This window comes from Lampris incognitus, chromosome 9 (genome assembly GCF_029633865.1).
Source record: "Lampris incognitus isolate fLamInc1 chromosome 9, fLamInc1.hap2, whole genome shotgun sequence".
NCBI classification, from domain to species: Eukaryota; Metazoa; Chordata; class Actinopteri; order Lampriformes; family Lampridae; genus Lampris; species Lampris incognitus.
The window spans coordinates 48251179-48257178 of record NC_079219.1 but is presented as its reverse complement, the minus strand read 5'-3'; positions in this window follow the sequence as shown (position 1 = coordinate 48257178).

Genomic DNA, 6000 nt, shown 5'->3' with positions numbered 1-6000 from the left:
AATGGTCATGGCAATTTGCATATGAAACCGATCGTTGTTTTCTATTGTTATACCACTTTATTGTTCTTAAGGTAGGGGATACCTGCAGTCAGTTGTGACTGAAGAAGTCACTTAAATGAGTGATGAGACGTTTCTCTCATTAAACCTTGTGTCCAGAGATGAACTGATTCAACTTTCTGGTATGTACCTACTAAAGGGGTTACTGAGTGTGTGTTGTAAATATTGTAGCGACCCAGTACGGTTGGGAGTGCTGATTGGCGCAATCAGTCTACCGTCCACCGGCTCTCTGCCAATCACTGGAATGCATGGTGTGTCTGTCAGTGTGCGTGCCTGTGGTTGGTGGAGCAGAGGGGGAGCGGGCTGGCTCACTGGTTACGTATTCATTGTTTTGCATGTTTCCATGTTTTGCTTCGTTGTTTTGCATGAATGGCTTGTTGAGTTAATGACGTTTTGTATGGCGTGGCTGTGGCCAACAACAGCAGAGAATAAAGACGTCATTCGGTTGTACGTTCGGCAAGTGTGATCTTTATAGTGTCAGAAGTGAACATCGTTTGTTGAAGGACAACATTCCTGTCGGGAGCTAGCCTAGCATTAGTGTCAGTGAGTTGGCTGGTTAGCTAGCAGCTTGTAATATATTGCTACGGTGGGACGGGAGTGAAGAAAGAGATTGAGATAGAGAGGAGAAAGGAGCATGCGGGTGGTCGGAGTGTGGAGTACTTGGGATTTAGTAGCCCCCCATCTATTTTTTATTTTATATACTTACCTTCTATTTTATATACTAACCTTCTATTTCATATACTTACCTTCATTGACCACTCACTACTAGTAAAGAGGAGAATTGTCTGCTGTGTTGTTGTGATAGCCGGTTCTCGCCACAGGAGGGCACTGCAGGTTAATTGCTTCTAGCCTGTGTGACGTAGTGCTGGCTGTCGCGATGCACTCTGGGGCATTCGGGTAGAATCGTCAGATGAGTGTTGCCGTTCGTATAGTGAGCCATGCTCTGAAAACGTGTCCTCTGTAATGTCTATTTGACAGGTAAGCAGACTAGTTAGACATATAGAATTAGGATGGTGATTAAATGTGATGTGTAGGTGGGATATGGATGCCTATTAGAAATACCCACGAAGGGACTTTCATATTTATTTTGATAACGTCATATCACTGGCTAACGTTAGCTAGATTGCTAGCGAGTTGCTAACGTTAGCATAGCCATAGCTCCCGCGGTCTGAACCCATTGTTCTGTAGCTTGGCTTTGACATTGTCTGTATGTGTGATTAGTTTGTCCCTTTACTATGTTTAGTGTCTCCACACTCTAAATATGAAGGTAGGCCTATGTGTGTTGCTATTTTGATCCCCCCATGTTCCGTAACGTTATATACTGTTTAGCTTTGCTAGCTGTAGGCTAGACTAATGTGAATTTATAGATGAGTGTTGCCTTTCGTATAGTGAGCCATGCTCTGAAAACGTGTCCTCTGTAATGTCTATTTGACAGATGGAGTAAAACAACAAAAACACCAGCCCTTGTAAGTGTCATTCTTATCAAGTGTGCTACAAATATTGGTGCCGAAACCCGGGATCAGCGCCATTGCCACCATTGTCAGGAGAAGTGGGAAGCGGAGTGAGAACACGTGACCAACAATGGAACTGGAGCTTGAGCAACTGCAAGACAGGCTGAGTGAGACCCTCCTGCAGTTAGGGCTGGACCAGTTAAAAGAGGTGTGTGTTATTGCTAAAGTCCCCACTGAAAACCAGACAAAGAGGCATGCGCTGATCAGACTTATTAGTGAAACTGTGGATGAAGCAATTGAGAAGGAGGATGAAGAGGTAGCACGTCAGTTTCTGTCCAGACTAGTGGACCTCTCTAGTGAAATGAAGCAGAGAGGGGCGGAGTCACATACTGGTGCAGGTGCAGACAGTACTAACAAGGATGCTGCCGAATTGGCAAGCTTACATGAACAATATCAGGCCTTAAAGTCCAGCTTTACTGCATCCACAAAAGTGCTTGAGGAAGAGATATCACGCCTCAGTGAGAAAGTAAGTCTTAAAGAACCCAGTAGACCTAGTCAACCTACAAACCCAACCCCGTCAGTAATCCAACCCCCTGAAGTGACCATACGCAGAGACTTTAAGATAAATGGCCAAATAGGAGAACGGGGGCAGAAAGACAAGTTGTCTTATACAAATCTTACGCATCAGATTGATATGGGGGTGAGAAAAGGCCACAGCGAGTTGGAGATAATAGAGGCTGTAATCCGAGCCATCAGCCCTGGGCTGACTCTCCGTGACATGTTAGAGATCAAAACTGAACTCACCCTCCCTCAGCTGAGGACCATTCTGAAAGGCCATTTCAAAGAGGATAGCTCTGTGGACCTATATCACTGACTAATCAACATCACACAGTACAGTCAGGAGTCACCACAGAACTTCCTGTTCCGAGCCATAGCACTTAAAGAGAGACTCTTAGCAGCAGCGAGAGAGCCTGGCTCTGATGAACAATACAGCCCTGAACTGATACTCTGGTAGGGCAAACTGGGACGCATTCTTGTGTCAGAGTTGAATTGTTCAGCGATTGTGCATACCCAGTGCTAGACCGAAATAAATGCTAACTTTACGGAGGAATAAATACACAGTAGGGCGTCAGTTCTTCTCTTACCGGAATCAACATAGAAAAAGAAACTTTATTGACAGATGCACACTTATATACGCACAGACCACATGTCCATCTCAGCGCATTTCATTGGCTGTTATCATTGTCCATCATACAGTGCCCGCATGTACTCATTAAGTTTGCCTGTGTTAGATTTACTTCTCCAATTGAGAGCACACTTATTTCATAATGTCAACACCCCCACTTGCTCTCATATTGTTCATCTTCTTAACTCAAAACGTCATAAGATTTTCTACCTCGCATCATGTAACCTTTCACTTACATGGTTACTCTCCAAACATAAACTTTGCAAACTTAATCAACTTAATTTTTGTTGTGGGTTTCATCATCACATCTGCTACCATCTGGTCTGTTGGGCAATACTCCAGACTTATTTTTCCATCATTCACAGTTGCCTCACAAGTGGACAATATAACAGTGGGCTGCTTTTTGGCTTTCTATGAAACCAATGGACCATTTTCATTTAGGCTTATACATTAACCAGTTATGCTGCGTCTGTCAGTTACGTCAGTTGCCCAATCTGCATCACTGTACGCTTGTAGCCACAGTTTCTCATCGTCACATTTCCTGTAACACAACTCTTTGTCAATTGTGCCCTTCAGATATCTCAGTACATGTTTTACAGTAATCCATTGCTCTTCTGTTGGCTCAATAAAGTACTGTGACAGTTTACTTACTACATAACTTAGATCGGGTATTGTACATGTACAAACCCCAATTCCAATGAAGTTGGGACGTTGTGTAAAACGTGAATAACAGAATACAATGATTTGCAAATCCTTTTCGATGTATATTCAATTGAATACACTACAAAGACAAGATATTTAATGTTTAAACTGATAAACGTTATTGTTTTTTGCAAATACTCACTCACTTTGAATTTGATGCCTGCAACACGTTCCAAAGAAGGTGGGACAGGGGCAACAAAAGACTGGGAAAGTTGAGGAATGCTCAAAAAACACCTGTTTGGAACATTCCACAGGTGAACAGGTTAATTGGAATTGGTGAGTGTCATGATTGGGTATAACAATTGCAAGGAATTTAGGGATTTCATCATCTACAGCCCATAATATCATCAAAAGAGTCAGAGAATCCGGAGAAATCTATGCACGTAAGCGGCAAGGCCCAAAACCAACATTGAATGCCCATGGCCTTCGATCCCTCAGGCGGCACTGCATTAAAATCCGACATCATTCTGTAAAGGATATTACCACATGGGCTCAGGAACACTTGGGAAAACCATTGTCAGTTAACACAGTTCGTCGCTACATCTACAAGTGCAAGTTAAAACTCTACCATGCAAAGCGAAAGCCATATATCAACAACACCCAGAAATGCTGCCGGCTTCTCTTGGCCTGAGCTCATCTGAAATGGACTGACGCAAAGTGGAAAAGTGTGCTGTGGTCTGACGAGTCCACATTTCAAATTTTTGTTCAAATTGTTCAAATCATGAACGTCGTGTCCTCCGGGCTAAAGAGGCAAAGGACCATCCAGACTGTTATCAGCACAAAGTTCAAAAGCCAGCATCTGTGATGGTATGGGGGTGTGTTAGTGCCCATGGCATCATGGGTAACTTGCACATCTGTGAAGGCACCATTAATGCTGAAAGGTACATACAGGTTTTGGAGCAACATATGCTGCCATCCAAGCGACGCCTTTTTCAGGGACGTCCCTGCTTATTTCAGCAAGACAGTGCCAATCCACATTCTGCACGTGTTATAACAGCGTGGCTTCATAGTAAAAGAGTGCGGGTACTAGACTGGCCTGCCTGCAGTCCAGACCGGTCTCCCATTGAAAATGTATGGTACATTATGAAGCGCAAAATACGACAACGGAGACCCCGGACTGTTGAGCAACTGAAGTCATACATCAAGCAAGAATGGGAAAGAATTCCACCTACAAAGCTTCAACAATTAGTGTCCTCAGTTCCCAAACGCTTATTGAGTGTTGTTAAAAGGAAAGGTGATGTAACACAGTGGTAAACATGCCCCTGTCCCAGCTTTTTTGGAACGTGTTGCAGGCATCAAATTCAAATTGAGTGAATATTTGCACAAAAAAACCCCCAAAGTTTATCAGTTTGAACATTAAATATCTTGTCTTTGTAGTGTATTCAATTGAATATAGGTCGAAAAGGATTTGCAAATCATTATATTCTCTTTTTATTTACGTTTTACACAACGTCCCAACTTCATTGGAATTGGGGTTTGTAGTAAGATAGATTAGGCTACTTACGATCTCGCTATTTTCTGGCAACATTTCTGCATCATTAGTGTGGTTAAATTTTTGTTCACAGGGTGTTGCTCTAGGTTTACAATCTTGCATGTTAAACCTTTCTAACAATTCCACATAATTCTTCTGTGACATTTTCACACATTTATCACACTGGTCAAAATCGATACCAAGAAAATGTTTCAATTTACCCAAGTCTTTCATCTTGAATTTTGCTGTGAGCATCTCCTTTACAACCTTCAGTGCATTTTCATCACTGGCAGCAATAATCAAGTCATCAACCCATAATATAATTATCACTTTCTGTCACGTATCAGGAAAGAACCCGAAAGCAGACGGGACAACCAGGTAAGGGAAGAATCAAGTCTTTATTGAAGTAACCAATCTCAGGGGTAGAGCTGGAGTCGGCTCAGTGGCAGGTAGGCAGGCAGGCAGGCAGAAGTCCATGAAAGGCGACGTTCCAGCAAAGACTGGACCCCAGTGGAGGCTTTTTAAGGGTGATGATCACGTTGATGTCAAGGGAGAGCGGCTGACTGCTTTGATGGCCAGCTGGTGTCAGGGGCGAACGCTTTGATGTCAAGGACGAGAGGCTGTGACCGCGAACGCTTTGATGTCAAGGGCGAGAGGCTGTGACAGTACCCCCCCTCCGAGGGGCACCACCGGGCGACCTATCAGACCCGTCAGGGTGCGTCCTGTGGAAGTCCCGGATGAGGTTCGCGTCCAGGACCAGGCGACGAGGGACCCAACACCTCTCCTCCGGGCCATATCCCTCCCAGTCCACGAGATACTGCAGGCCGCGACCGCGGAGACGAGAGTCCAGGAGACGACGAACGGTGTAAGCCGGATGATCGTTGATCATACGAGGAGGTGGGGGTGGGGGGACCGGAGGAACTAGAGGGCTGGTAGAAACAGGTTTGAGGCAGGACACATGGAAGGAAGGATGAACCCGGAGAGCGCGGGGCAGCTTCAGACGGACCACAGAGGGGTTAATGACTTTGACAATGGGAAAGGGACCAATATGCCTGGGGGACAGTTTCTTAGCATCCGATTTCAAGGGTAGATCCTTGGTAGAGAGCCATACCTGGTCACCGGGGAGTAGTCCG